Genomic DNA, 24,559 nt, shown 5'->3' on the forward strand with positions numbered 1-24,559 from the left:
TTTAAAAGCTTGCAGCCTATTGGCACAAGAGTAGCAGAAACAGACTAAGAAACTTTGTTAAAAACTGCATCTGACTGTTTCTTGTAGGTTTGAAGAACATCCTGCAGCTATGTTTTGCTGAAATTTAATTGAACAATATTAAAACATGTCAAAACAAGCTATTTGAAAGCAATTACCTTTGAAATTAACGTAGGTTACAAATGAGAATCACGACTATCCCGATATCAATTTACAAAGACTGTATCGCTCAACTTAGACGCTAAACTTAGCGTCTAAGTTGAGCTTAGAAGACTTTTTCTGATTGTATTATGAAAATATTTAGCTTAGTACTGCAAAATGTATTTTTTTTGAAACAAATATGGAACGCTTCACGATTTTGCGTGTCATCCTTGCGCAGAGGCCATGCTAATCTTCTCTGTATCGTTCCAATTTTAGTAGGCTATATGTACTGCCGAAGCAAGTACTGCAAAATGTTGTTAATCAACAAATTCTTGCCACCCTGATAAGTACCGCAAGTGACAGTTGTCTATAATAAAAGAAAGACGGTTTTATAGACTCTCACAAAAAGGATGAAAAACCAACTCATTGCTTTTTTAGAGGGAAGACTGTTCATGAATTACGATAGATCTACGATTTTTCGGTGATTTCCACAAGCGTTTGTTTCATGGTGCCTGGTTTCTTTTTCCTTGTTATTGGAGCCTATTTTTCCCTGATATGTTTGCAGGTCACCATTGTTGCCTGTATTGCGATGTGTCAAACATTTCCTTGTTTATTGAAATTGTTAAGTGCAAGATATCTGTTCTGAAGCAAAGTGACAACATCACTCTTGCTTGGCGATGAATATTCTGATGAAACCGCTCGCCTCGCTATAAGTGCGCAAAACAAGTGGCCTCGTTTATTAGGCATTGTTAAAAAAGTCAAAAGTGTTGTTAAGGAGCTTGGCCTGGCAGTAGCGTTGTTCGACTAATTTGTTGCTGCGGTATTCTAAGATACATATTAACAACATGTAACGCTGGATACTGGGTACGAAATGCGTTTTTTTCTAGCATAAGGGTCAACCTACCTAAAATTTTATTAGTGCGGCCCGCCACAGCTCTCCTTAGTGCCAAAGTGGCCCGCATGCAAAAAAGGTTGGTGACCCCTGCAGTATAGTATGTGGTGCGTCGCATGTAGCGAATCCATTCTTCATTTTAAAGAAATCGAATGTCGGCGGTACAATTTAACGATTGCTATTGTGATTAAAAAGATAAAACTTTACCAATGTGGCCATCGGACAGTTCAGTTCAGTTGTTTTTATTTCTGACCATCATATCAAAACAATACACGTCAACATAGCAAAGGTCGAGAAAAGGGTAGAAGCGACAAAACGCGAACGTTAAAACGTGCTTGAGACCGAAGTAAGTTATTGATTTGAAAGAAATTTGGCACGGTCGCAACACCTTCAGAAAAATTTAAGGTATAAAGGGAAAATAAAAAAAGAAAATGTTACAAAAAAACAATTAAACAACATATATTTAGGCTATAGCTTTATTAGCCCACATAGCTTTAGCTGCAATGGGAGATCACTTGGTTTCGTCTGCTATCGAAGGAGATGATTGTGGAAAAGAAGGCCTGGAAGAACAGAATGGATTGACAATGTTGTCGATTGGAGAGGTCGGTCGAGAAAACCTGCTCTGTAGAGATACGAATCTCCTGAGGGCTGTAATCTACTGAACTGAACCGAAAATATTGCTACAATGTAAAATGATGACTAAGATGTAAGCCATCAACTCACACTCCCACTTTCGGGATTGTATCACGAACTGGAACGGGAGGGGACTTATCAGTCGACAACATGGAAGTTTGAAGAGATGGAATGGGAGATGCAGTTGCAATAGGGTGGAGATTTTACAGAGATAAAACAACCTTAAACGCTTTGTTGTTTTTAACTCTTTCAGTGGCGACCTTAGCTTACCAGTAAAAGATATTTTTTGTACTGTGCAAGCTAAAGACATTTTTTACGAGTTGACTACCGTGAAACCAGACTGAACCGGTGTGCAATGTTCAACATTTACAAAACTGCATTTGTTGGGCAGAAATATTAAAAAATTAGGACGAGCTTCAACCCGGCGAATGATTATTTATTGTAAACAACAAAATTGTAATATTAAATATTTTGTTTTCAGCTGAATGGCTTTAGTCGGCGGCAATCCAACTGTTTCTTTCCCCGCAAAGCTTCAATCTTGCTCCCGATCTCAAACATGAATCGAAAGCAATCATTTAAAGAAAAAAGAACAAGAGCCCAAAGCATGTGGACAATGGATCTGTCATCAAACGGAGAAGTTGAAACGACCATTAAGTCTCAGCGATTTTGTAAACTCCCAAGCCTTGGTCTGTCAAGAAGATTTTCAATGAAGGTAAACTTGTCTAGCAACACGTTTTAGACCTTTGATAGTTTGCAAACTTAGCCTAATGCATTTCTTGTACGCAATGTTATAGTGTAGCATAAATTTATTAATTAAAATAAAATAGATTAAAGCATTCGACTTTCAATTCATTGATTTTATTCGAATGCCAAATAAGTGATAAGCCGACTATGGCCAAAGTCCGCATCAGATTAGACACATAATCATCATGACACATAACTGCACCCTGCAATGAAATTTGCTTTTATATAAATATTTTGATCTGAACCGCTTAATTCGACTTTGGGCACCGTGAAACTGGATTAGGGTTTATAATAGCTGCATCTCGTTGTAGTTCGCGCGAATATCGACGCGCCAAGGGACGCCGGGTGGTAGATGTTTTCAAGTGAAATGGTATTTCATGTTTTCAACTGGTTTTCGATATTCCTTAGCAGTGGTTCCCAACCGAGGTACCATTTATAATAGTCTAGGCCAGGCCAGTAGTTTTCAAGCTTTTTTTAGACTACGGCACATCAAAGTATTTCGAAGTCTACCGCGGCACATTCAATGACTTACTTTGCCAACTTTTTTTTCTTCGAAAACAATGAGCTTTAATAACTTTTTGAAGAAACATGATAGAAGTTATTTAAAGTTAGATTTACTTTAATGAATAAATAAATCAGTAAAATGATTTACTTTGACTGCAATGTAAAAAGTGTGCCTGCTTTTGCTCACAAACTCTTGATTCGAGGCTTGACATCATTGGGAATGGTCTGATGATTGACCGTACCTGTTACTGGCGTAGACCTTATGGTCTCGCCCTCTGCTAATTCAGCAATTTCAAATAGAAGCAGTGACGCTAGAAACCTGAGATGTCTTGACTTTTACTTTTTTTTCTTGCCCCAACTTTTAATCCTGATTATGTTGGTATCGGATAATTGTAAAGTTCACAATAAACCTTTTGTCACAGCCAGTTATGAAATGCAAGAAATTTGCTGAAATTCAATAGCTTGATTGACAGTTACTATTAGCGTGCGGTTTCATTTTGTGTTTGTCACTGATAATGATTAAGTTCATTTCCTTAACTTGCGGAAAACGCTTGCAGCCATGCAAGTCAATGTTACGTTGATTTATCATCTACTAATGTCAAATTTACCTAAGATGAGATGTTTGACTAAAGAATTTCGCTATCGCCTATCCAAGTCGAAAATAATTGCTACAAGGTTATGTACAATTATTCGACATTACTTTACGCGGAATCGACGTAAATATGGACACCAACCTATTAGTTACTTTCACATATGGCATTTTATGACAGTTCAGACGTTCACGCTGCATGAGAAGAGACCGCGCTTCGAATGAGTCATTCTTTGCTGGCAGACAATAATTAGGAAAGTAATTTGTTATTCGCGCAAATTGCTTTGTAGTGCAAAAAGTGCATGGAATATTGTTTGCACAGAAACGTAAAAACTAAATTTATGAAATTCTGTGTTCAATGCAAGAAGACTTTTAAGGTTAAGCGATAGAAACAGTTAGTTTCGGTCCCCACGAAAGCACATGCTCCTTTCTGAACTAATTTGACATTTAGCAACTTTGCGCCACTGCAGAAACATTCAAATCAGACGTTTGCGGCACACTTGCGACGGTCCTGTGGTACACAGTGTAGGAAACCTTATCCTACGGCACCAAGAGCTATTTCTCATGTTCGTTTTTATCTGTCTTCAAATGGTTAGACAGAATCATTGCTGCAGATAAAAATTTCATGCACAATTGTTTTTGTGACATCATTTAGATTTAAGGGCAATTTTTTGTCGCACTGCATAATATGATGTTTCGTGGTCACAAATTTTTAGTGTGGCACTCTCGTATTGCTGCGGCTTTGAGATGTCACAAGCAACGTCTGTAGGCTACAAGTTGTTCTGAATGTCGATTACAGTTCAATAGGTGAATGCTGCGCATTGAAAGGTTTTTGCCATTTTGTCTGCTAAGGGAAACGCAGTAGTTTAATATTAATAAAGTTTCACACTGACCTCGAAGTAAATCAACTTTCCTTTTTTTCATTAAAATACTGTTTCATCGTGGCATTTAATCTCCAAGTGAAATTAAAGTAATAAAAATAATGTTAGTTTTTATATAGCGCTATATTCATCGCAGAATGCGTTGCTCCTCATCGCTTTACAAAGCAGACAGTAAATGCAGCCGTATACTGATGATTTTTGAAGGTGTTATTAATTAATATTAATTTCCTTTTCTAAGGGCACGCACTACAAGTGAACTTTTTTACTTTTCTCCCACACTGCATTACAGCTGAAAATCAAGCAGAGAAGCTGTGAACACTCTTTTCAAAGTTTTAATATAAAAAGGTTACGGTTTGCTCTTACAACCTGCTGCATTTGAGGTGAAAAATCGTTGGTCTGCCACGGGGTGCCAATTTTTTTCTTTTGTGTAGGGTGCCGCAAGCTTAAAAGTTGAGAACCACTGTTTTATAGGCTGCTCTTGCATACAACTTTTGCATAGATCTGTAACACAAAAAACAAATGAGACACTACAATGGGTGGCTGCGACTCCACATCTAACTGGAGGCCAAACCATTTTATAACTTTTTTCAAACGGAAAATTAAATTTGATTTTTGATACTGCTTCTTGCGTTTCATAATTTCAGCCCAACTTCCAGTGGAGGGCGCCACCACGTCGTCTTAGCGCGCAGGATGACTGCTTCATCATGAAGCATCTGCGTCGAAAGTTGCTCCAGCAACACGAGAGGAGGAGCTTGGAATATGAAGGTAACACAACTTGCATTGATGACAACAAGGCCAGGCCGCGATGTCAACAATGAGTTGATTTGTTTCTGGTTTAGACGATTTCGTAATTAATATCCATGGACGAATGCGATATGATGCCTATATAGCCTACGTATGGATTACGTATAACTTAGGTATACGTCATTGTAGCCTAATAACAAACGATTAGTAAATCTAACTCTATTAGATAAAAGTTATTAGCGACTTGTGCGTTTTAGCAAAGTAATCAGTTTATCGCTGGTATCAAAGCATCATCGATTACGTCACGTGATACTTGGAGTGGCTTGGAGTGGCTTACTGGCATGTGTCCATCCTCTTGTGACTATTATTGTCACACTAATGTCAAGATGAAGCAGATCGTGTCTTGTTTGTTCATTTACCTCGTGATCGATCGCTTATCGACCGCGCCAGCTCGCTTTCATTTTGCTGACAATCGGTTCCAGGGGTGGGAAACTTACTTAATACTGCGGGCCACATGAATTGTACAATATTTCGGGCGGCCAAATATTTTTTTTATTTTCAAATTCCGCATAAAAGTACACAAAGCACACAAGTGGCTTTATATTTAAGGAAAATCAGCGGAAAATCTCTTAGTGAATATGACTGAAAGTTTTTTCTTTCTTGCGATTTAAATGCATTTATAATTTCACTATAAAAGGTAAACAAACTGAAAAAAGTAAAAAAACTTAATTAAAAGCAGATTAAGGAGAAAGATTATAATTGCAGCAGTTATTATAATAAATTGAAGCTTCAAAAGTAAAGCAGTTTTGTGATAATACGAATTTTAGTAAAAACGATGTCATATGGTCCGGCAAAACTGCTTTTAAATATACAGGTTTGGCTATCAGCTAACATTTAATTTTAGTGTCAATTCAACGATAAAATAACTAGCACGAATTAAAGTTGCATTCTAATAATAAATAATTGTATCTCAGTCCAAAACAGTCTACTTTTTAATATGATTTAATTTCCGCTTGTGTAGGTAAAGCTTAATTCTTGTCATCACTTTCTTTCTTCATACCTCCACATTCTTTCAAGGTTTCTTTGAGTTGTCTTCTCTGCGAGTTCATTATCGATTTCGAAAATTTTGCTACCGAAGTAACCACAATTAAATGTTCTTCTAGATTTGTCTAAATTTGGCTTTTCTTCTCCGCGCCTTTCATTTGTCTTGAGTCCAATTTTTATATCAGCACCTGGAGAGCGAAAACTTTACTGTTTAGTTTGAAAAAGCGTGAGGAAAAAAGGGTTGATAACTTATTTCGACAAAAAAAGTTTGTCCATTCTATGTGGATTCTTCATTACCGATCCTTCTTAGACAATTTCCAAGATTAATTTTTAATAACAATATAAGGATCTAACAATTTGTCAGTAAGCCAATAGCTCTAAAATCAATTTAAAACTAACACCACATAGAAAATGATTTATTACTGCAAGAAGAGGCAATCGAGCAGCGGCTGTTACGTCACAAATATAGCAAGTGGTTAAATGTGTGGCGATTTTTATGGGAGTTTGACGTCATAAAGTTAGATAGAGAGTTACTAAATATAAATCATCAATAATGTCGAAGTCATTTCAAGGGATTATTTGTACATAAACATTTTATTTTTTTTGGTCTTAGGCTATATTGTATTCTTTAACAAAATTGTGACGGGGTCACATTAACCAGGCATGCGGACCGCATGCGACCTGCAAGTCCCACCCCACCCACCTAGTACAGTGTCGCTTAAGAAAAGCTTTTAAGTCGTACCAACTTATCCCAATGTCAGTGTGCAATCTGCTTGGCTTGTCCAAGTTTAAATTTCCTGTAACATACAACCGGCCGACTACTTTTTCCACTGACCGATATCGATTTTTGAGACCAAAGGACAAACGTTTACTTTTCTTTTAGTTGATTGAGATCTAGTGGATATGCTCCTTAATGGAAACAAACTCCGGTTCATGTAGCACCTCAACTTTTTTATTGTTCATTTTACTTGGAAGTTTGTGATTTTCTGAAACTCTTGTGCTTCTCAAGTTTTTTTTTCGCATCTGCTACTGACCCAGCGGTGTACGGAAAATGACAACCTGCAATTTCTCAGGCCATAAAACTCATCCTGATTCCATAAAGAACTCATAAAAAAGTTTCCAGCTTTTGCCCTAGCAATTTTATCAATAATGATTTGCAATTTTGAGAAAAACGGAAAGGGCATTGGTGAGAGCAATGTGTGAGGTAAAAACCAGGAGGGAGAAAAGGGCTAAAGAGCTGATGGATCAGCAAGAGATGAGGAAGAATTGAAAAGTTTGCTAGGGCAAACGAAACAGATTATATGAACATATACTAAGAAGAGAGAAAGAATTTTTTTCCCAAAGGCTTTGACTTTGAAGGTAGGTGGTAAGAAGCAACGGGGACGTCCAAAAAGAACATGGAAAGAACAGGTGAAGAATGAGGCAGACAAAGTCGGACTGAAGCTATTGTCCAGGTCTTTTCTATTTATGAAAACGTTTTCTTCTTCGCTTGAGCTTCTAGGGCAGAGAGTCTATCCTTTTGCTACCACAGATTCACGATGTTCTCAGATTACACTAGAATGCTATTAAGGAGCATCCAGTCTTTCTAAGATACCCAGACCCTTTAGGTGGTTTGAAGATGTTGCAATAGTTTAGGATCTGTTCTTCAGCACCACCGTCACATCAAGAAGAGGACATTCCCCATTGGTGCATTGTTGAGCGGAAAAGCCCGACGCCCGTACGAAGAAGGTTGCTGCATACCCACACATGTCTCGGTAAGGTCAGGTCAATTCAATTCAATTCAATTTTATTTTTCTTTGTCAGAATGCAAAAGAAATGATATTGTGAAAAAGAAATACAGTAACAAAACTAACAAAAGGAAAAGGTGGCAAAACCTTAATGGTTTAAGACGTGCATGAATGGATCTAATATTGGTATGCATCAATAAATATAGTTAAGCACGGCCACCAAACCTGATACTTTAAAATAAGTTGATGAATTAGTTAAGAATCAGTCGCCTCCTCGTTCCTGGAACAACTGGAGCGCCAATTCTTAAAGCAATGAGAACACGACTGAACCCAACATCACAAAAACAAACTAATATACACAGTTACACACACATATAGAAATTACGTAACGGACTATCAAAACAAGGACTATTTACAGATTTCATACAGAAATAAAGTGTTCGCAGCAACGATATTGAGTAGCCTATATATTGCAGAACAAATAGCCTACATAATATGGCAGCTCATTATCAAGATAAAATAGTTAAAAAAGTTTTGTTTTTTTAAATTAATTTCCTGCGCATGTAAGAGCATAAGAAGCATGATGATATAGCAGCGTGTTTTTGGTATTTGTAATAAGAGTTGAATCATCTTTTATAGTGTCAATGAGGGATGGAGTGTTTTTGGTGTCGCTAATGAGAGGTGGAGATTCTTTGGTAGTGCCGATGAAGGATGTAGTGTCTGAGTTGTTTCAAGCATCTTTTCCAAACCAACCTAAATAATAATCTTACGAAAAGTCAAGCGATCCTCTGAACAAACATAATAGCTTATAATAATCATGGAGTAGCTAGATGCAAGCTGGTAGTAACTTAGTGATATATTCTTATCTGGCAAATATTAAATTATGCAAAATGGTATACCGTAGTAGCTTATTCATGGAAGAGTAAAGATAGTAGGCTAATCATCATCCTTATCCGGTCGGGTGTAATATATGATAAGAAATACGTATAGTAAGATATGTTAATGTATAATATAGTAATATATGATATGTAGGATAAATTTACAAAAGTGGCATTTGGAAAGGCATGCTATACCAGGATATGGTGCAACAATCAATAATACAGTCAGATAATTAGAGTTACAGCATAGGTTGTTAGAGGTTAATTTTCAGAACGCAAGTGCTTTTTCAGGTTACTGCAAAATATTGAAAAGGTTTCAATTTCAGTGATGGTTTTCGGGAGATGGTTCCACACTTTAACTCCACTAAACTGAATGGATTGTTGAGTCAAGCTTTTGGAGAAGTAGGGGAGGAAAAAGTGATTGTTGCTTCTGGTTGATATTGAGTGCAAATTGTTATTAAGTTGAAATAGAGAATTAAAGCATTGGGGTAAGTGATTGTGTTTGAGTTTGAACATAAATTTTGCAGTTTTTATTGTGTATAGTTCGTCAATTGTGAAGAAATTATGGGATTCAGAGTGATTTGATTCATGTTTTGCAATCATTATTATAAGTTTGTTGCAAATCTTTTGAAGCTTTTTTAAAACAGTTACATACACTTATGCAATACCTCAGATTGCTTTCAATTAAGGAATGGTAAAGGCAAATCAAATTGTTGGTGTTTAAGTAGGACTTAACCTTGCAGATCACTCCAAAGTTTTTGCGAAGTTTTTGCAGTAAGGATAGCATGTGGGGTTTCCATGACAAGTCTTCGCTCAGCAAAATGCCCAGAAAACTAATAGTGTTGACACATTCAGTGGGTTGATTGCATGTAGATAGTGTGTAAGAGAGGTTTGAAAGTTTATTTGTATTATTGAATAACATGTATTTTGTTTTTTTTACATTTAGTGATAACTTATTTGCTGCTAACTAATTTGTTACTCCTGTCATTTCCTCATTCGCCATTTCGAAAAGTTAATCATAATTTTTACTGCAAAAGAATAAACTGGTATCGTCAGCAAACATTATAGATTCAGAGTGTACTAAACATCTCGAAAAATCATTAACATAGATTAAAAATAATAGTGGTCCAAGGATCGATCCTTATGGTACTCCATAACATATTTCTCGTTTAGCAGACATTGAGTGAGATACTTCTACAACTTGAAATCTGTTTTGTAAGTAACTTCTGAACCAGTCATGGGCTATACCCCTAATACCAAAATAGTAAAGTTTGTTTAGCAGAATGTGGTGATCGATAGTATCAAATGCTTTGGACAGGTCCAAAAATATACCTAATGTTGTTTCTTTTCTTTCAATTGCATTTGAAATTTATTATCAACAAGATGTAATGCTGCATGACTTGTTGAGTGATTTTGTCTGAAACCAAACTGCTGACCATAGAAGAAGTTATTGCCTGCTAGAAAATTGTATATTCTATTGTACATTATTTTCTCAAGTAAGGTACCCTGCCCAAATAAGGCCCGTGCCTAAATAAGGCCCACCCTTTCATATCTGGAAAACCAAAGCAAGCAAGGAACAGCTGTTGTAATCTAATTGGCTGCGATAATCATGTGAATGAACAGAAAAGTAATTTGGTTTCCTAGATGAAGCCACATGCCAGCAGAGTTAGTTGTAAATTTCTGAAAGCTATCTTGCAGGAGTAAAATTTTGTTCAGTACTTAATCTATCGGCGTGTTTTCGTAAGTGGTGTTTGTATTCTACCTTTGTTAGAGTTTCAGGATATGCTAAAGGGTCTAAAGTTTCAACATGTATTGACATATTGACCTTTCTTGGATAGTGTATTTAGGTAGTTTACGTTAAACTGATTGTGAAGAGTTGCCCTAACAAGGCCCATCAAAATCAGCCATAGGCCTTATTAGGCAGGTACCCCTTGGCATTCAATTGTGGGCTTGTAAGGGCTGTTAGGAGAAAGACAGTGCAGTTGATACTTCCTTACAGGCAGCTAACAAGCACAAGCTCAGATCAAAACACCACCACCATAGGGCGCAAAATAACTTACCTGCTTCCAGTTTTGCGAAAATTGGGTTTCGCTTTTATTAGGATTTGAAATTTTTCCATTTGATAACAAGGCTACTGCTGAGCATGTCTTTGTTCCAAGTGATGTCACCAACATTGATCATACAGTCGGTGACCAATCTCAGCTGTCATCACCGAGTCATGACATGTTTTCACAGCCTCCAACAAGTTGTGGGATGTCTCCACAACCATCAACAAGCCATGAGTTGTCTCCACAAATATCATCAAGTTATGGGAGGTCTCCACAATCGTTAACAAGTCTTGAGATGTCTCCACAAATATCAACAAGTTATAAGATGTCTTAATAGTCGATAACCGTTAACAAGTCATGAAATGTCTCCACAAATAAAAAGAAGTCATGGGATCTCTCCTCAACTATCAACGAGTAATGGGTTCTCAACACACCCCCCCCCCCCACCCGTATCAACACCATGTCATTGCATTATCGCTACACCGTCAGCAAATACCAGCAAGAAGCGGGGGCAAAGAAAAAGAAGCATTAATTATCGCGCAACAACTGTATCGAAGTCTCTGTTTGACATGTATGGAAAAGGGAGAGAAAAGGCAAAACGAAAGAGGAAAACAGTAAATATGCAAAGACGTCCAAGTGTACGAAATTGGTGTTGCCCAGTATGTTTAGAAAATACAGTCTCCGACTTGAGGCAACGTGAAAGTTGCAAAATATGGTAGGCAACCATGAAAACTGTGCTGGTTTAACAAAAGATGATGATGAATTTGTATGCCCTATATTGTGGTATGTAAATGTTTTATTGTTGAAAAAGAATTTCTTTGAAGAAATTTATTTGAACTTGTGATTGACGAAAACCTTGTTTGCACGAACTTACGATTGATTGGAAAAGAACTTACTTAAACTCACTACGGTACGTGAAGTTTAACATTTCTTTATGTAATAAACTATGGTAACTAAACTGTTTTGGGGATTTTTTACGGTTTTGATGTTGTGCATTGTTTTTTTTTCCACAATTTATGATTCAAAAATTGAGTTTAAAAGGCTGGCCTTATTAAGGCAACGGTGCCCTTTTAAGGCCCACTCAGAAGTAATTAGCAAATCAACTATAATTTTAAAACTGTGGTCAATATGTTATTAAAATTATTCTGAAGAAGTGCTTTAAAGATGCTAAAACACAATAAAACACACATTGGTACCCGCTTTTTTCATTTCATGATCAATTTGCGACAAAATAAAAAAGGCGGCCCTTATTAGGGAAGGGTACCTTACTTTTGAAATTGATGGTAATAAACTGATAGGTCGATAATTACTGCAGTCTTCTGGTTTTCCTTTTTTAAATACAGGTATTACTTTAGATGTTTTGAATGATGATATGAATTTGCCATTGGTTAAGGATAGGTTAAATATATGTGCAAGTGCAGTAAGTATATTGTCTGGGGAAGCTTTTATAATTTTCGTTGGTATTTCATCAATGCCACAACTTAGTTTGGATTGAAAGGAAGAGAGAATTTTCTTGATTTCAAGAGTGGTGGTGGGTTGTAAAAAAATTGATTTACTAATAGGATTGGAAAGGTATTCTGAAAATTGTGAAGTTTTGTTTGGGATTTTATCAACTAGCTTTGAGGCAATTGAAGAAAAATATTCATTAAAGTAGTCAGCTTTATCTTTGTTGTGAGTTAAGATTTTATCTCCAGCAGCCAGACGGGACCATTTGTTGCACTTGCTTTTCCCTAATAGCTGATTTAAAACACTCCAGGTGCTTTTAAGATCATTTTTGTGTTTTAACAGAGCAATTTTGAAATGATTTTGCTTTTTGAGTTCCAGTGATCTAACATAAAAGTTTCTCAGAGCATTGTACCGGGATTTATTTATTTCAGATGATTTTCTAATGTACTTTTTATATGCAAGTTGTTTTTTTCTATGAAGTACACAAAGTTCAGCATCATACCAACATTGGGTTTTCGTGTGTTTTACTGATTTGACAGGAAAACTATTTTTAAATAATTTGGAGTAATTGTTAAAAAACCTATTGTAAGCTGCATCAGTGTTACTTTCTTCCATTATATTTTTAGTGTTAAACTCTGCTAGTCTTTTAACAAATTACAGATGTTTGTGTTACTAAAGCACCTTTTCTCTTTGAAGTGGGAAAATTCTTGAATTAAACCTAGTTGAGAGCATTGTATTACAGGCAGATGGTCAGCAATGCAGTCAACTATTATACCAGCATTCGTTTTGGCATTATAGACATTTGTCCATATGTGATCAATAGCTGTGGAACTGGATGAAGTAATTTTAGTTGGTTTAGTTATCAATAGATGGAAGCTGTATTCAAACATTGCATCAACATAGTTACTAGTGTGACAGTTGTTATGGTCTAATAGATTGTAATTAAAATCGCCCATAATAAAACATTGTGCATTTGATTTTGATATTGTTTTTATAGTTAGAAGAAGTGTCTGCAGAAAATCAGAGTTGACAGCACAAAGTGATTGAGGGGATCTATAAATAGTACCACAAATTAACTTTTTTTTGTTCACGAATAAATCAACAAAAAGAGATTCAAACTTTTTTCTTTCATAATAGTCAAGTCATTTCTTACAGAGAATATAAGATTATCTTTAATGTACAGTGCTACTCCTCCACCCTTCTGTTTGCATCTGCTGTTTGCAAGAAAAACATACCCTGCTAGGGAGGTAAATTCACCAATCTGATTTATTTTTAGCCATGTTTCATTGATGGATATAATATGTGGTTTAATTTTCATGGAGGTTACAAGTGCTTGAAGTTTAGAGAAATTGTTTGGGTTGGATAGAGGTCTAATGTTTAGATGCATAGTTATCAGGGATTCATTTATTTGCAGGCTTGTCCATGGGAATGGGATTCCCACGGGAATCCCATGGGAAATATCCCATGGGATGGGATGGGACAGCACGAATTGCATTTCCCATGGAAATTGAAAATTTGCTGAATGAGCACAGTGACTCGGAATACGAGTGCCAATGATAATGAATTGTCATAGATAGACAACTTTTCTGAACTTTAAAGTTAACAAAGTCAATAAATTTTGTCGTTTTGTATCTCTTTTTGTACAATTAGTCCTATCTAGTACACATTAGACTTACATTTCAATAAATTTAATAACATTTATTGAATTGTATTTTGATGGGAATCCCATGGGATGGGATGGGACGGGACAGGCATGAATTGCTATGGGATGGGATGGGACAGAAAAAAATGTCCCATGGACAAGCCTGTTTATTTGCATATTTGCTAATAATGAGCTTGCTTCAGTTGAACTGATATACACATCATTGACTTCAAAATATAGATCTGGTTCATCATTACTGGCAATTTTATTTGCATTTTTAGATGAAAAATGCTTATTAAGTACTGAAGGTTCATTGTTGAGGGGTTGAGGAGCTGTGTGTATGAACAGTTCTGAGAAATTAGTATCATCAAAGTTTAAAAAGGGTAAAGAGTTTTGCAGACAATTTCTGCATAAGTAAGAATGATCAAGTTTTTTACATGTACCAGTGGGTATTCTTATATTACTGGTAGTGTATAGTGATAAGAAAAGCCACACATGCTGCAAAATGTGGATTTCTGGTTGCTGCGAACAACCTTATTACATATGTTACATTTAGGTTTAAGCATAACAAATAAGGAATAAGGACTTACTTGTATAGCTGTGAAAAAACAAACCAAACTAAATGCAGAAAATGTAGCCTACTGGTTTAGTGCTGAAAGCAGTATTATTGTGTTATTGTTATTTTGGAAATAAATTGATCAAAAGGACAATAATAAAATATACTAAAGTCAGTTGATAGAAAACATATTTTTATAATTGTCAAACTTGTAGTCCATGTACTAATTTGCAACCGTTTTTCTTCAGAAATCTTTAAAAATTTTATTTGTTAACTTAAACAGCTACACAATTTTTTCTGTCAAATTATTTTCAGTTGCAAAATCTTTGCAAGTTTTGAAGTGAACACCATTACAGCGATGGTAGCAAATTCATACATGTACCCCAATATAAAGTTAATTTTACTAGTTTATTTATCAATATGTCATTATCTGAGAAAGAACAAGTTTCTATTTACAATTTAAGCTGATAAAAAGTAGGTTATTATATGGATGTAGCTAAAATCAAGTTTATCTATTTACTTAACTCTTCAATGTCCTTTGTTGAGTGAACTTGGTGCTTTTTTTCCTTGACATAGGCGAAAATGTTGCCATTGAAGGTGTAAACATTACTTTTTCCGAGTTTCTTTTTTGCCTGATTAACTAATAAAAGCCTTTTTTTAGTTAGAGATTCAGTAAATGCCATTCCTGTACCTTTCAATTTTGTTTTTGACTTAAATATCATGTCACGAATAGACCGCCTGGTAAATTTTACAATCATAGGTTGTTTTTTAGACCTTTGGGACAGTGGATGGCAAATACTGATGTCCCAAGCAGTTACCTCAGTACCAGTACTCATTCTCCCATTAAATATATTTAAAACATAATCAACAAATGAGGCATGGCTGCTTGATCTATCAGGCATGTCTGAGCAGCCATGAATGATCAAGCAGTCACGCCGAGAATACTGTTCCTGCTTGTCCAGCTGTTCTTCAAAGTTTTGTATGGCAGAAGATATGCCACTAATCTTCTTGGCAAGGTCATCTATTCGTTTGTCTAATCGTTCAACAGCATTTTTTTAGGACCTGAAACAAAAGGGACAGGATTAGTATCAGTTTTAGTTTCAGAATTTATGTCACCATACTGACCTTTGAGAACCTTTTGTTCTTCCTTGATTTGAGCCAAGCTGTTCAACACATCTGTCATCATAACTCTCAAGTCTTCTTTACCTCCCATTGCAGTACCGTAATTAATAGTAAACTAGTTGAATAAACATTTAATGGTAGTTTTAACACAGACTTCCTAGGCATTCATTTACCTTATTCAAATAGAATGTCGATGGTCGATGAGACAGGTGTGGGTATCGGTAATCAACGAATGAAGTCTGGTGGGACTTAATGTTTACTCATATTAACATTTATGGTGGGCCCAATTAGCTAGACATGAGTAGATAGAGATGTTTTGTTTGTCAACTTCAGTAAGCAGAAATTAAGCACCTGGCGCAAATGTATGTCTTGGTTTTAGTCAACGGGAGCGCTCATTCGATAGAGTAAAGACCTTAAAGTATAGAAGGTGGTTTGACTGCAATGCTTGTCAACCGATACAGAGTGGCATCTTCGTGGTGAAGCTCAGTAGGTTGGATGCCAGCAAAAATGGGGAGGTTATTGAATGGTGTGGGACGCATGCATCCAGTCACTGTACAGTCACAGGGCACTATTGAATTGATGGCAGTGAATAATGCGGCAGTTGCGGCACCAAATAGGTGCACAGTACTCTTCTGAAAAGCACACAAAGGCAATGATTGCTGTATGCAAAGTGTCAGGCTGTCAACCCTCGCACCCGAGCTGGAACTTACTATGCATAAAATAACCTCACACATCTCCCAAGCAAAATCTACATAATTATATCTATGTCACGTTACTTTTATGATCAATAGCCTACAACAACCAAATAGGCCAACAACCACCTGTCCAGAAGCTCGCATAATGTACACTATACACTAGCATGGATAATGTGTTGACTCTTCACTGTCATCCAATAATAGAGCTACATCATCATCATCATCATTACGTTCCTTCCTCGTATTGAGGGTTGGATACAATGCGCCATTGTTCTACAGCCTATTGCAGACCTGTAGCTGATAGGCTATAATAATTAATAATCCAAACGTAGAAAAAGTTTTCTATGATGCAACCTAGAGATGTGAGTCGTTTTTTGTTCTCGCTTTTTTTTTTAAAAACGTGTTTTGTTTATCTTTGAAAAATAAACGAAAACAAAAAGCACGATCGTTTTTTTGCACCAACAATCTGTCAAAAATTGAAATGTTGAAACAAAATTTGTACTTTTGCTTCTCTGAAATATCTGTTCTGAAATAATCAAGACATCGATGAGTTGCCAAAATACAATTTTTTCACTAAACTTTTCATTAAGGTCTTTGTTTGACCAACAATGTCCCAAAAGGATCCGTAATGTAATAGAGTAATCAAAAAAGTATCTAGCGTAGGCTTATCACACTAAAATTGGCAAGTTCGAGTTTATTGAATTGAAATTGCAAGAACGTGAATTTGTCAATTTTTTTTATCGATAAGTTAATCTGCATCAGTGGACTAGACTGTAGATCCACAAATTAGACTTTAAACAACAACACAATACTCCATTGATCTGGATTCATGGGAACTACTAGCTAGTGACAGACCACTTTGGAGAAAAAGAATTAGGGACGGCACGAAAATTTTTGAAAAAAAACAGGATACAAAAAGCCCAAGAAAAACAAAACACTAGAAAAGAACAGCTAAAACTACCACGTCCCCCACCCTCCATACAATGTGGTTTTTGCCCACGCCTTTTCCATCATAGACTGGGCCTCCACAGCTACTTACAACATCACCATCCCAAACCAAATTCAATTTGAAGTCGAAACCAATGCTCGCACACGAGCTGGAGCCGACGACTCATTATAACAAGCTATGCAATGAAAGAAATAAACAAACTAATATAATAAATTAAGACAAGCAACAAGAAAGGTTAGCAGTTAACATGGTCATCGCTGGGACTGAAAAGTCTCATTCTCATCATTGGTAGCACTTGAAGTTGAATGGTTCGTTGGTACCACTTGCTGAGCATGCGACCACTCTTCTGACTTACAGGACATAGTGAAAACGGCAGAAAGTTAATTTATGATAAGTTATTCAGCAGCTAGGCTATACTTCAACATTTTCTTTTGCAGTTCTTTGTTATGATAATTGAAAAATGTATGAAACGATTGGAAGTAGCATAAAAATAAATAAAAAATAAAAAACATAAAAACGTATAAAAAAAAACGATTAAAAAAACGACGACTAAAAAACCCGTTTTTAACCAGTCCTAATACAGCCACACTACTGCAAAACAGAGACAAGTTGAATCCGTTTCTAGCATTTTAAATGTGAACAATTTCGATCATATTCCCTGGAAGCAATTTTATGATCTCGTTGAAGTTAATCCTTCATTATTGGAACCAGTTAAGGAAACAGAAAAATATTCATTGGCTGAATGCAAAACAGGCAAAAAAATTATTCAAACACAAAAATTTATTTCTGTTTTACTAGCTGACGAAACATGTCCTCTGTTAGATGATGAAAATATGGTAGGCCTAGTGATAAGTAACTTAGCCTATCCTAATAAAATAGTTTAACTTGCTTAGCCTATTGCTTTGTTGTATGAAAATGACATTAAAGAAGATATTACCATACAATGCACGTTTTTTTCGTGCAAAACACAAGATTATCAGAGATTGTGTGTTTCGATCGATCGCTGAACGCACAATCTATTGGCTGCTGCGCCTGGATGTAACAATGTGACCAGCGGCGGCCTCAAACGCAAGAAGAATCACACATTGTTGGCCAGCTTGCACTACAGCATTATAAAATTTGGCCAGGCTGGAGAAAAGTTTGGACACCTCTGTTTTAAGGCAAAGTAGTGTCTTTCATAAGACTCTGTCGCAACCATTTAATTGCACCACAGTCGCTCATAACTTTGGCTAATTTTGTATGATTATAACAGTGGGCTATTCACAATCGATTGATGTAAGGTAGCCACCTGTATGTCAAGAGCCAGCACAGGTTGAGATTAATGAACAAAAATTTGTTAAAGGATCAATTTTTCTCAGCATTTATAAAACTTTTAGACTGAACCTGTCAATTACATAAACTTGACTTATTTGACCTACAATTGAAAAATTACCTAACGATAAAAAATGACTTTCTATTAACCTATCAAATTAAGATTTTGAAACTTACCCCTTTTGTCCAGAACCCTCACTCAAAGTCATACCGTCATAACTTACTAACAAATCTTGAGTTTACTTGCCCTAGCGGTTATTGATTAAGTTTTGCTTTTATAGAGGAGATCAACGCTTTTGAAGCTGAGGAGGAAGATGTTGACAGTGAGGATGATGATATGATGCAGTGGATACAAAGTGTTAGATCCAGAGGACCTTCCTTGTCCACCATGGTAAAAGGAATCTTCTTTTCAATAAACCACGATTACATCGCTACGTCCCTCAACGTTAACATATTTTCTTTTGATTACCGCACTTGCATGGTGTTTAGGCTCAAAATGCCATCAATGATCCACCAAATGGTGTCTGTGAAACTAACAGAAATGTCGATATCGAAAACCTTAAAATGTAATTTGTTTATTTCCAAAGAAAACAAATCAATAGTTTTTTTCTCTCTACAGTCTAGAGTTGTTCTGAGGAATGCTATTGGACGAAACCGGTTCCACAAAATAAATTATAACTTTTATTGAAATAGTGTTGTGCGTGTTAGTCTAGCCAAATGTTTTGAAGGTTTACCTCAGAGTTTAGACTGTAGAGACAAAAAAAGAAAGACTATTAATTTGGTTTCTAAGTGATTGCTTCTGTATTAGATAGATCGCCCATTTGAGAAGTGTCTTAGTACCAGATCGCCTTTTCCAGTTAGTATTTTTCACTTGTGATTTGTTTATTTTCAGAATTTTAGTTCAACTGCTACGTCACGGCAAACCAACTACCAAGACATGGGTGGGGATTCACCTCGTTCAGCTGGCGAAGGATCTCCCCCACTCGTGCCTGACCCCGCGGTAAGTATGACGCAAGCTTAGGCCCATGTCTACCAATTCCTAAAAGTTGTTAATGGGACTGGCTCTCGGCGTAACATGGCTGTCTCTTGCATTGTCTTTTTGCTCTAAAATTTTATATAATTTCGAGACCAAAACCGACCTTGAAACGCAGGAAATGGTCTCGTGAGACATTAACCTCACAAAAGAAGAAAAAGAAAAAGATTGCGTTTGTAATGCAACAGAACATAGCTTGGTCAAAAAGAATAAACTCCAGTGTGTTGTGGGATATCATTATCTGATTATTTCTGGAGTTTAGGCTATTTTCTTTGATCCACACCAGTTTTGTTCCGTTGCATTACAAACGCAATCGACTGACCAGCTTTAGCGCTTACCGTATTTGCAAACTGTACTCTACTATACACACAGAACATGACATCATAAAAATTACATCAAATATAGTTATTACTTTTTAAAGCCTCTACAGCAGTGGTTCCCAACCTGGGGTCCGTGAGACAGCATTTGGGGGTCAGTGATTACCTTGATGAATTTTGGAGAAAAAAACGAAAAGTGATCTTTTCACTTTCATTTCTCTCTTTAAATGCAAATGTGTCAAGCTCAAGCCCGCGAGAATAAACTCTACCGGTATGCATTAAAATAAATCTATGATGCTGTCTACAGTTTGCACAATGTACATTGACCTTAAACTCCATCTACTACAACGCATGCAGGGTTGCCAGATTGATAAAACAAAAAAGGCCAAATGCATCCCCAAAAAAGGCCAAATTATAGAAAAAAAGGCCAAACCTGAGGTTTTATTCTCTTTGTTGAAATCAGTGGTGTTTTTGCACTTACTTTCAACAACAAATTATATAATATTTACCCAGTTTCTATTGTTTTACATGTTATCTGTTAAAGAAGAATCGCTTAGTAAAATTCCTGAAAAAATGCAATCCATAAAATACAAACAGATAGGTATGGAAACAATTACAATACAACTGAAATATGCATACAACATTAGGCTAAGCATCATCCTGTAGACTAAAAAGCCATTAACGTCCACCAGTGAGACCCTGGTGACTAGTGAGAAGGAGTTAATATTGGCATATCACTTAATGCAATATGAAATAGTATATATATATACAATATTTATACCCAATACAATTACTTGTAGGCTACATTAAACACCCAACACTGCAAAATCAGAGAAATCAATTGCATTTATGTCCAACAGTTTTATGTGCATTTATGTCCAACAGTTCAGTTTTTCCCGCGCTTTTATAAAGTAAACAGCAAAGATTTTGCTCTCCAGGTCTAAATATATAAATTGGACTCAAGAAAAACTAAGACCTGGAGAATAACTAAATTCGGACAAAATAAGAAAGGTATTTAATTGTGATCATTTCAGTAGCAAAACTTTCGAAATTGAAAAAGAACTCGTAGAAAGAGGTCACTATAAAGAAACCTTGATTTAGGCAAGCTAGAAGCTATCAGTGAATTTGGCAGCCATTCTGTTAGTTGCATTTTCTGAGTTGGATTGCTCAGAGTTAATTGAACTTTGAAGAAAAGTAACAAGAAATCTTTTCGGACGTCTTTATATTTTACCTAACTGTTGTCAACCTTCATTCTCACCCAGAACAAGAGAAAACCCTGTCCAGGTTTGGTGCTGTAACCATTGACTCAGAAAAAGGTTGTTTATGACCTACCAAATCAATTTTTTAAAGGATTAAATCTGGACTTTTTCATTGTCGGCCTACTGTATGTTACAACTCTGCCTTTTCTTTAAATTTCTTTTGTTGGCCAATAGTTTGTAGTTCACCACTAACTTTTTATTGTAAATTTCTACTTAAATAACACTAACTTGGTACGTACGGTAGAAGGCTGATGTTTTAACTTCCTTGTTAAACTTGTTTATTATGACGTATTAATAGTGATTTTGTTTCTAAGTTTTTTCTCACACTACTTCGACTTGATTTGCTGTACGTTCTATTTAGTCTTAATTAATTGCAAGTTCTTGCATTAAATTGTCTCTTTTGTCACCCATAGCCTAAGTAATTTCTCAGTTCTGTTATATTGATTATAAGATATAAATGCAGGTGTTGGTGGTTTATTCACTTATTTGTTTTGTTGTACAATCATTCCGTTATCTTTTGTATCCTATATCATTGGTTGTTTGTTTGTCTATTGGAAACATTTTCTTTCTTGCAATGTCTGCTGACTACGTAAATTCTTACTCAAAAAACTCCCTCTCTAGTAACAAAACATATTCTCATGACCAGAACACATTTACTACGCCTGCAAATTTTGCCACTGAAAACACGTCAAAGAAAACCATCGTCACCACCTCTGAGTATGCAGACGTTGCTGAAATACGTACAAAACTAAAGCATGGATCAAAAAAAAAATTCTCAATATTTCACTTCAACATGGTTAGCTTAACAAAAAACAAATTTAAATTAGAAGAATTAATGACTCAGTTGGATTTTAAACCTAATATAATGTGCATAACGGAAACAAAATTAAAAATGGAAAATCCATTAGTTAATATTGCTGAATACAAATTCATACAAGCTGATTCTCCAACCACTGCTGGTGGCGTTGGAATGTACCTTCGTAACTCAATCATTTACTCTGAAAGACAAGATCTACAATTTATAATCGAAGACTGTGAAAACATGTGGATAGAGCTGTCTCATACCAATTCTAAAAAAATTATTATAGGCGTTGTATACAGACATCCATCTTACAGAAATTATGAAGTTTTCTTGGATAAATTCAGTGATACTTTACACATGATTCAAAAAGAACGTTGTGACTTCTTCGTTTTGGGTGATTTCAACATTGATTTAGCCAAATCTAATAAAGAATCCAAAATTTCTTCTTATTTGCAAGCTGTAACTGCTTTGGGATGCTCAAACTTGATTAATGTGCCTACCAGAATTACCGAAAGTTCGTCAACATTACTTGATCACATTTATACTAATAACAGTGAAAGTGCACAAACTAATGTATTGACTTATGATATATCTGATCACTTACCAACATTTTTATTAATCAAAACTGTACCACGAAAAATGAAAAAACGTCCGTATTTGACAAGAAAAATTGAAGAAAATAAAATTGATGCTTTTTTGAGTGAACTTTCAGATCAACTTGAAAACCTAAAATTAACCACAAGCTATCAAAATATTAACGACAGCACTAATAAATTGATACTTATTTTGCAAACACTAATCAACTCTCATTTCCCATTAAAAAAACTCAGTAGGAAAAAGTCTGGATTGTACAACAAGCCATGGATCACAAAAGGAATTCTGGTTTCAATCAAACACCAAAATAAATTATTCAAACTTTGCTACAAAAAAAAATTGTCCTGAAAAAGTATCTTTTTACAAGAAATATAGAAACAAATTAACTCACATTAAACAAATCTCAAAACAAAACTACTTCAAACAACGCTTCAATGAATCGAGACACAACTCATCAAAAACATGGAAATCTATCAATGAACTTCTTCAAAAAAAGAAAGCTAAAACGAATACTCTTCCCAATGAACTTATTGCAGAAAACATTTCATACAAAAAACAAGAACAAATATGCAACCAACTTAACTACCACTTTACACATATTGGCGAAAAATTAACTTCACACTTAAAGCAAAAGTCAAACTTTGATTCATTCATGGGGCCTGCTTTAAAACAAACATGTGCGGTATATGAAACTGATGAAAATGAAGTCGAATGCCTAATAAACAAACTAGATGTTAAAAAATCGGATGGACCAGATGACATCTCTTCTCGAATGTTAAAGTTATCAAAAAGTATTATTGCACCTCATTTAACTAAACTTTTTAATGCATGCTTGAAACAAGGAATATTTCCTGACGCTCTAAAAATTGCAAAAGTTATTCCTATTTTCAAGAAAAAGGCAAAAGCAGATCCAACTAATTACCGTCCTATTTCCTTGCTTTCAAATATCAGCAAACTTTTAGAAAAAATTATTTACAAACGCTTGATGAGCTTTCTTGACAAATTCAACGTGATTAATGATCAACAATTTGGATTTAGGGAAGGTCATTCTACAACGTTAGCATTAAGTAATCTTCATGAAAGACTAATTGAACTCAAAGAAAAAAATCATTACGTTTACCTGTTATTTCTTGATTTAGCAAAAGCGTTTGACACCGTTAACCACCAAATACTTCTAAAAAAGCTGGAGTTTTATGGCCTGAGAGGTTTAATGGGAGGCCTTATAAAATCTTACTTACACAACCGCCAACAATATGTTTCTGCTGATGGCTTCAAATCAAAGCATGAAAATATCACATGTGGTGTTCCTCAAGGATCTATACTTGGACCATTGCTTTTTCTGCTTTACATAAATGATTTGCCTCTTATAACAACTTTCGATTCTCAGCTATTTGCTGATGACACTGTTTTTTTTACTTCAGCAACATCTATTTTGCAATTGCAGCAAAACACTGAAATTGAGATGCAGCGTATCACTGATTGGTTCAATGCAAACAAATTATGTATCAACTACTCCAAGACATTTTACATGTTACTTGAACGAAAAGGAGGGTCAACTTCAAAACTAAATGTAGTCTTAAACAACACAAAAATTCAAAAAACAAACAACATCAAATATCTTGGCATATTTCTTGATGACAAACTGAGTTGGAATTATCACATTGAAGATCTATCTGGGAGATTGGCAAAAATATCTGGAATATTTTATAAAATTAGAAACTACACAAACAAACAAAGCATGTTAACACTGTACTATGCTCTTGCACGATCAATAATACAATATGGCATTTTATGTTGGGGTTCAAGCACACAAAAACTGCTCAAGAAAATTTCGACAATGCAAAATCGAATTATTCGCACAATAACCTTTAGCAACAGAAGAGCAAAACTTTCACTACTGTACCAAGATCTCGACATACTTCCCATCACTAACTTGCATCAATTAGAAATTTCTAAATTTGTCTTTAAATTTAAAAATATGCTATTGCCA

General features: G+C 35.5%; 1 protein-coding gene and 1 non-coding gene across 2 annotated transcripts in view; one reads left to right on the forward strand and one right to left on the reverse strand.

Annotated features, from left to right (window-relative positions):
- Nucleotides 1–352: 352 nt before the first annotated feature.
- LOC145780411 (U6 spliceosomal RNA) lies at nt 353–464 on the reverse strand. Its single transcript, XR_014290641.1, has one exon. It is a non-coding gene; the product is annotated as a U6 spliceosomal RNA (small nuclear RNA).
- Nucleotides 465–1,074: 610 nt separating this feature from the next.
- LOC145780009 (uncharacterized) overlaps nt 1,075–24,559 on the forward strand; it is a 375,170-nt gene continuing 351,685 nt past the window's right edge. Inside the window, exon 1 of the mRNA XM_082591710.1 lies at nt 1,075–1,130. The gene's annotated coding sequence lies outside the window, so the exon portion shown is untranslated. The remainder of the gene's footprint in view (nt 1,131–24,559) is intronic.

This window comes from Aplidium turbinatum, chromosome 11 (assembly GCF_918807975.1).
Source record: "Aplidium turbinatum chromosome 11, kaAplTurb1.1, whole genome shotgun sequence".
NCBI lineage: Eukaryota > Metazoa > Chordata > Ascidiacea > Aplousobranchia > Polyclinidae > Aplidium > Aplidium turbinatum.